Below are 8,865 nucleotides of genomic sequence, written 5' to 3' on the forward strand. Positions count from 1 at the left end.
AAAGAAATAACAAAGATTAGAGCACAAATAAATGAAATTGAAAACATGAAAACAATAGAGAAAATCAATAAGGCCAGAAGTTGGTTCTATGAGAAAATCAATAAGATTGATGGGCCCTTAGCAAGATTGACAAAAAGAAGAAGAGAGAGGATGCAAATAAATAAGATCAGAAATGGAGGAGGAGACATAACTACTGACCACACAGAAATAAAGGAGGTAATAACAGGATACTATGAACAACTTTACGCTAATAAATACAGCAATTTAGATGAAATGGATGGGTTCCTGGAAAGACATGAACAACCAACTTTGACTCAAGAAGAAATAGATGACCTCAACAAACCAATCACAAGTAAAGAAATTGAATTAGTCATTCAAAAACTTCCTAAAAAGAAAAGTCCAGGACCAGACGGCTTCACATGTGAATTCTATCAAACATTCCAGAAAGAATTAGTACCAACTCTTCTCAAACTCTTCAAAAAAATTGAAGTGGAGGGAAAACTAATTCATTCTATGAAGCCAACATCACCCTCATACCAAAACCAGGCAAAGATATTACAGAAAAAGAAAACTACAGACCAATCTCTCTAATGAATTTAGATGCAAAAATCCTCAACAAAATTTTAGCAAATTGTATCCAACAACACATTAAAAGAATTATACATCATGACCAAGTGGGATTCATCCCAGGTATGCAATGATGGTTCAACATAAGAAAATCAATTAATGTAATACACCATATCAACAACTCAAATCAGAAAAATCACATCATCATCTCAATTGATGCAGAGAAGGCATTTGACAAGATTCAACATCCTTTCCTGTTGAAAACACTTCAAAAGATAGGAATACAAGGGAACTTCCTTAAAATGAAAGAGGAAATATATGAAAAACCCACAGCTAATATCTGCAATGGGGAAAAATTGAAAACTTTCCCCCTAAGATCAGGAACAAGACAAGGATGTCCATTATCACCACTGTTATTCAACATTGTGTTGGAGGTTCTAGCCAGAGCAATTAGACAAGAAAAAGAAATACAAGGCATCAAAATTGGAAAGGAAGAAGTAAAACTATCACTGTTTGCAGATGATATGATACTATACGTCGAAAACCTGGAAAAATCCACAACAAAACTACTAGAGCTAATAAATGAGTACAACAAAGTAGCAGGTTACTAGATCAACATTCAAAAATCTGTAGCATTTCTATACACTGGTAATGAACAAGCTGAGGGGGAAATCAAGAAACGAATCCCATTTACAATTGCAACTAAAAGAATAAAATACCTAGGAATAAATTTAACTAAAAAGACAAAAAATTTATATAAAGAAAACTACAAAAAACTGCTAAAAGAAATCACAGAAGACCTAAATAGATGGAAGGGCATACCGTGTTCATGGTTTGGAAGACTAATTATAGTTAAGATGTCAATCCTACCTAAATTGATTTACAAATTCAATGCAATACCAATCAAAATCCCAACAACTTATTTTTCAGAAACAGAAAAACGAATAAGCCAATTTATCTGGAAGGGCAGGGTGCCCCGAATTGCTTAAAACAACTTGAGTAAAAAAAATGAAACAGGAGGTCTTGCCCTACCTCACTTTAAGACATATTATGAAGCCACAGTGGTCAAAACAGCATGGTGTTGGCATAAAGATAGAGATATCGACCAATGGAATCGAATAGAGTGCTCAGATATAGACCCTCTCATCTATGGACATTTGATCTTTGATAAGGCAGTCAAGCCAACTCACCTGGGACAGAACAGTCTCTTCAATAAATGATGCCTAGAGAACTGGATATCCATATGCAAAAGAATGAAAGAAGACCTGTATCTCACACCCTATACAAAAGTTAACTCAAAATGGATCAAAGATCTAAACATTAGGTCTAAGACCATAAAACAATTAGAGGAAAATGTAGGGAGATATCTTATGAATCTTACAATTGGAGGCGGCTTTCTGGACCTTAAACCTAAAGCAAGAGCACTGAATAAGGAAATAAATAAATGGGAGCTCCTCAAAATTAAACACTTTTGTGCATCAAAGAACTTCATCAAGAAAGTAGAAAGACAGCCTACACAATGGGAGACAATATTTGGAAATGACATATCAGATAAAGGTCTAGTATCCAGAATTTATAAAGAGATTGTTCATCTCAACAACAAAAAGACAACCAACCCAATTACAAAATGGGAAAAAGACTTGAACAGACACCTATCAGAAGAGGAAATACAAATCACCAAAAGACACATGAAGAGATGCTCAATGTCCCTGTCCATAAGAGAAATGCAAATCAAAACCACAATGAGATATCATCTCACACCCACCAGAATGGCCATTATCAACAAAACAGAAAATGACAAGTGCTGGAGAGGATGCGGAGAAAGAGGTGCACTTATCCACTGTTGATGGGAATGTCAAATGGTGCAACCACTGTGGAAGACAGTTTGGTGGTTCCTCAAAAAGCTGAATATAGAATTGCCATACGACCCAGCAATACCATTGCTGGGTATCTACTCAAAGGACTTAAGGGCAAAGACACAAACAGACATTTGCACACCAATGTTTAAAGCAGCGTTATTTACAATTGCAAAGAGATGGAAACAGCCAAAATGTCCATCAACAGACGAGTGGCTAAACAAACTGTGGTATATACATACGATGGAATATTATGCAGCTTTAAGACAGAATAAACTTATGAAGCATGTAATAACATGGATGGACCTAGAGAACATTATGGTGAGTGAGTCTAGCCAAAAACTAAAGGACAAATACTGTATGGTCCCACTGATGTGAACTGACATTAGAGAATAAACTTGGAATATGTCATTGGTAACAGAGTCCAGCAGGAGTTAGAAACGGGGTAAGATAATGGGTAATTGGAGCTGAAGGGATACAGACTGTGCAACAGGACTAGATACAAAAACTCAAAAATGGACAGCACAATAATACCTAATTGTAAAGTAATCATGTTAAAACACTGAATGAAGCTGCATCTGAGCTATAGGTTTTTTTTGTCTGTCTTTTTTTTTTTGTTTGTTTGTTTTTTTGTACTATTATTATTATTTTTATTTTTTTCTCTGTATTAACATTCTATATCTTCTTCTGTTGTTTTGTTAGTTCTTCTTCTAAATCGATGCAAAGGTACTAAGAAATGATGATCATGCATCTATGTGATGATGTTAACAATTACTGATTGCATATGTAGAATGGAATGATTTTTAAATGTTCGGTTAATTTCTTTTTTTTTCTTTAATTAATAAAAAAATAAATAAAATAAAATAAAAATAAGGATAATTCTAGCCCCCCCAAAAAGATTCCTTTTTTACTATTCTTTTGCATCCTTCTGACAAAGAGTGATTTGCTCTCTCCATTTCAGTACTAAATAAGCATAAGCTTATAGAAAGATATCAATGGAAAGTGTTGCCACAAGGAAAAAAATACTTTTTTTCACACCAAGTAGCATAGCACTTGGTATGAGAATTTGCATTGGGAATTTTGGGTCACATCTCAAAGTGAAAGCACTCATTGAGCTGACCTGGTGTAACTGAGAAATTAAGATTTGAGGGATGATTTTGATTAGTGAATCATCATATAAACATTCCTTTTTGCTTTCTGGAATGTTGGAGTAAATAGGGAAATACCTGAGATCTCTGAATTGTAGGCCAGCTGCCTTGATATCTGAAATGAGTGTAAAAAGCCCTTATCCTATACCTTTGTGATTGTAAAAGCTGGTCATTCTTTTGTAAAGCAAAGGCCTTAATGCTAATGAAGTTGGCCATTAGCTACTTCTTCCTTTTGCTTATAACTTTAGTATTGAACTGATAGCTCTGACTCCCCTCCTAATTTATGTTATCTGAAGTAACCTCATTTTCCCTTGCCAAAATCCTTAAAGATGTTGAATCCCCTTAACTTGGGGAGACAGATTTTGGGCCATTGAGTTGTCTGTTCTCCTGCTACATATGTAGTAATAAACTCCTTTTCCTTGAAGTCCCTGTATCTCAGAAATTGCTTATTGAGCACATCAGGCAGAAGAATCCATGACCTTTGTCCACTAATACTAGCTGTGTCTATTTTAGCTCTGCAAAAAAAATTAAACAAAAAAGCTAATGAAGTGCTTCTCAGTACTAGAGCTCTTTCCATGCCAGAAAACAAATTTCTAGTTTACCTGGCAGTAGTTGTTTCTATTTTGGTACAAGTATTGGGTATTTTCTTTATTCTCATCTTAATTATAAAGCTCCCATTTGGGCTAGCAGAACAACATGTCCTTTGGGCTTCCTTATTGCTTTTATCGTTTCTGCTATTGTGATGTCTGTTACTGCAGCTACTTACCTTGGCAGCACTAGCTAAATCTGTTCAGAATGCTCATGAAATCAAATTATGACCAATGTTGTGGGGGGTCAGGAGCAATAAATCAGGCCCTAGCAAGAAGAAGGTATACGGAGTCACAAGATACAGGGCAGAAATTTCCCAAGAGTTAAAAATTGAACAATAATCATTGTTAAGAAACTAAAAGAATGGGATGTATTATGCAAAAGCTAATGTCATTTCCCTGCTTCTGTAGATAAGCTTTCTTGCTTACAGCTGCAAACCAAGACGTGGCTCTAAAAATATAATGCCCCTTTCCTGCTTCTGTGGATAAGCTTGTGGTTTTTGCCTTTATAATCCCCCCTTCAAAACCTTTAGGGGCTGCTCTCTAAATCTTCCTTCTTGGGGTTTTCTGAGGCAGTAGCTGGCCAGCTAATAAAGAATCCAAATTGGCTTGCAGATTTCTTTGAATTGTGTGGTCTCTCTTTTGGTGTGCTCCACAACAACAGCTTCACCTTTGCCACCATCAACATCAAGAGCAATGATAAAGAAAAAGGGGGGAGATATGAGGAAGATATGGTTAAAGCATTTGTAAGCTTGTTCTGTGTTTGCCTGTCCTCAAGCAGTGAAATAACACTGTGCCTAATTGTTTGTCAAACTAAAAACAGCTTAAGATGTTTGTTTATTTTGTTGTGTCATTTGCATATTTGTCTGATTTGCTTATCTGTGGCATTTGCCTATCTGGAACATATTCTCCTACTCATGGAAAATTCCTGACTTATTCTTAAAACAAAAGATACCTCCTGAAAGCAAATAGGTGTACAATGGATACCTTACTTCCAAATGACCCCTTTACCTGACAAATAGCTAGCAGAAAATAAAATCAAGCCTCTGGTTCTCTATTGGGACACAGAATCCCTAGCTGTCTGAGTTTTTGTCAAAGATGTTTTCTTCTCATGCCAATTCTTTGTTGGACAAAGAATAACTGCTATAGGTGTTGTCACCCACAGATCTCTTTTGAAGGACTCCAGTAAATAGTTTAAGACAAATCTTGGGTCAATGCATCAATTAAAATAACCTAATGAAATGTTCCACCTATAATAGATCTGCTCCCAGATGGATGGATTAAAAGGGCATGTCCTTTTCTGGATTATATAACAGTTTCAAACCACCAGACAAGTCCATGAAAAGTTGTCATTAAATAAATACAATTTAATCCATAAAAGCTCCTTCTAGATCATCCAGAAAACCGTTTAAACACATATTTGTTACTACTCCTTACTATCATGATGGCACATATAATGTTTCTCTAATTATGGGAGAAAAAAAGACAAGTTATGGTCTGGACAACTGCTAGTATCATTGATATCAAATGATATAGAGATGCTATCATTTTGTGATAAACTGATTTCTCAGCATTTCAGAGGGATCAAATTAGAAATAGTACAGAAATGCTAAAAAAAATCAGCATCTTTCTGTAAATTTCAATACCATTTTCATAATGTTTGATTATTTCCCACAGGTAAACACCAATTGCAATAAACATAATTAATTTTAACTCACAAGTACTGTACTACTGATAGCAATTATAAAATATTCCCTTAGTTATATGAATTGCAAAGCTGAGGAATTTATACTTATATTTTCTGTTTGATATAATTAGTAGAATTACATATTTACATACATATATATAGAGAGAGAGAGAAAGAGAGAGAGATTGAGAGAGAGATTGGAAATCAGAGTTTTAAAGGAACTTTCTTGAATGGTGTAAAAATTACTCAGCTTTTTTGACTCTTTAGTCTCTATGTTAAGAAATAGCAGTTTGTACCATTATTTCATGTATATAAGCCTAGAAAAGTTAACAATGAAATTTAGGCCTTAAAGGTTTGAGTGCTTTCAGGACTGTGGGTTACAGGAAAGAGAAAAGCATAATTTGGGGAAAAAGAAAAAGAAAAGAGTGAGTTGGCACAATTATAAGAAGTTAGAGAAGAGACGAAAAACTCAGACCCTGCTTGGGCAGGGCCCTGAAGTAAAAAGAAGCTAAAAGCATTAGACAAACACCAAACTAACCCCATGATCCTTGCCCTGAGTCTCCAAGGTAAAACTTTGGAGGGATATGCCTTGAGGAGGGTAGAATTCAGAGTGGGTCTATTGCATTAATTCACACTTTGCATCCAGCTGAAAGTGGTTTCCTGTTTATAGTTTGAGAATAACTGACTATACATTGAACCACATCACAGTCAAGTGATTTTGGCAAGTACACTAAAAATGCTGTAGATGTTGCATCAGTCTATTCTGGCTCATATGTATAGTTAAGGCTAAAGGAGGTGTTCTAGTTTGCTAGTTTCTGGAATGCAAAACACCAGAGATGGATTGACTTTCAATAAAAGGGGATTTATTTGCGGGGTCGGCAGCCGAGTTTTCTTGCGCTCCGCCCACCTGGGGAGGCCGGGGTTAGCTAAGTCCCGGTCTCAAGGGGTCTCCGCGCCAGTGAAGAGGGGGGTGGCGATGATCAGTCACCTCTGGGGGGCTCGAACTGGTTTCGGAGCATGCACAGTCGACGAGAGAAAATGACGACCACGGGACCAGGAGGAGATAGCAAGTCTGTGCACCAGGACGTTTTTATTGTGGAAGTACAAGGGTTTATATAGCAGTAAGGAGAGGGTGGAAATAACTGGGAGAAGGGATGTGTTTAATAGTGATTGGTAGGGTAGGATATGTGTTTTCTTTCTGATTGGGGTGCGGGGTTTATGCGTATGATTATATTAGCATGATAATGAGTTAAGCAAGTATGTTAATGAGTTATGCCATATTATAATGTGTGGTTAGTTTTTGTCCTATCAGGTAACTGAGGCCTAGTTTGATCGAGAAGAATCTGAAGCCTAAGGCCTAGGAGCATAAGTATGGCTATGTATACAACAATTCCCCCTCTTGTTTTATTAAAAGGAGAGGAATGGGTTGCAAGTTGAGGAGAGGGGATGAAGCATGCCTGTCAGGCCACAAGTGGTTGGTAGGCTCCCTGGGGGCTTGCAAGGACAGGGCTCACCTCATTCGCAGGCCATGCACCCCAGAGGATATATCAATCCTCTGAGTGGGCAACACTTGCCAACCATACTTGGGCCCGCTGGTGATTGCTTGCATCCGAAAAGGGGCTCTGAAGCTCGAGGGCTGCTAACACAAGTAATTTTGTTTGTTTTTTATGAATTGAGATTTGTTTACGGAGGCAACGGAAGAGTAGGATGGCAATAATAATAGTGATTATAAGAAGGCCATAGAAAATGAGATTAGAAGGCTGAAGGGAGGAAGTGATTTTGTGAAGGAGGTCAGATAAAAAAGAAACTGAGATTTGGGGGACTACCATGTTTTCAATAGCAAGTATTTGCATTTGAAGGTGATGAGTATAGTTCCAGAAGGACTCGTTATAGGAGGTAAAGATCGAGTCACGCAAAGTAAGGCGGGGTTGGGAAGTGTTAACGAGAACAGGGGTAACACAGAGGCGGGTAAAAGGGTAACGTCCATCACACGTGGAGGAAGCAAGTTCATAGAGAGCTGAGACATCGAGGGCTACGAGGTCAATTTGTTGTTGCAAATTGAAGATGGCACAGTGCATGAGAAGATTTAGATTGTTTTGGTTGCCCACTGCACCGGTGGCAGTTTGAGTGAGGTTGTTGATGATGTCTGCGGTCGTAGATGTTTGGGAGAGTGCGATGGCTGCTGTGGTAGCAGCGGCTACAGATGCAACGATTACGGCGGCGATCACGGCAGTTATTCCAAAGTCTTGTCTGTGGCGGGAGATCGAGGGTAGGTCCTCGGTTCCAATCGTATATGGAAGCTGTGGGGCTACCCAGGAGGACACGTTTAGAGGGATCCACATTAATCGGGGCTGTAAAACAATAAAGGCATATGAATAAGAGTTGTTCCAAAAATTCGCGAGGACACAGTTTTCAAAAGTATCTGTACTGCTGTAGAGAAAGAAGAAGAATGGTGGGTTAATGAAGACGGCGGTGTGAACGGTGAAATTATTGACCCAAGAAAAATCACTAAGATCAAGTAATGGGGGCTTGTATGGTAGGGGGCCAGAGATGGCATCGCGGATGACTGTTGCCACCTCGACCGGCATGACACCTATGAGAGGTCGCAGATCAAGACAGGAGTATTCGCCACATAAGTAGTGAGCAGCAACTTGATTGTATATACCAGTGGTGTTGATATTATCGCCAGCGGTATAGAGGGTAAAGGAAGTAGTTGGATAAGGAGCGATTGGGTGATGGCAGTTTTCCCAGGAAAATTGGCTGAGGAGCGGTGGGGAGTAGAAAGGACGAGTCCAGTTATGCATTTTGCATAGGGGGGTGGGTGGACGGGCATGACGGTGGGGGTTGATATCGGCGTGGCTGCCTGTGGCTTTTCCAGGGAACCACCAAATAGAATGAAGGAGATATCCAACAATTTTGTAATAGCCGTGTTGATTAAAGCCACTGTGAATGTGGATCGCGCCAGCATAGTCAACTATGGCGCTATTTCTGAGGAAAAGACAGTTGGTGTAAGAGTTAGG

The sequence above is a fragment of the Tamandua tetradactyla genome (genome assembly GCF_023851605.1).
Source record: "Tamandua tetradactyla isolate mTamTet1 chromosome 22 unlocalized genomic scaffold, mTamTet1.pri SUPER_22_unloc_2, whole genome shotgun sequence".
Classification (NCBI taxonomy): Eukaryota; Metazoa; Chordata; class Mammalia; order Pilosa; family Myrmecophagidae; genus Tamandua; species Tamandua tetradactyla.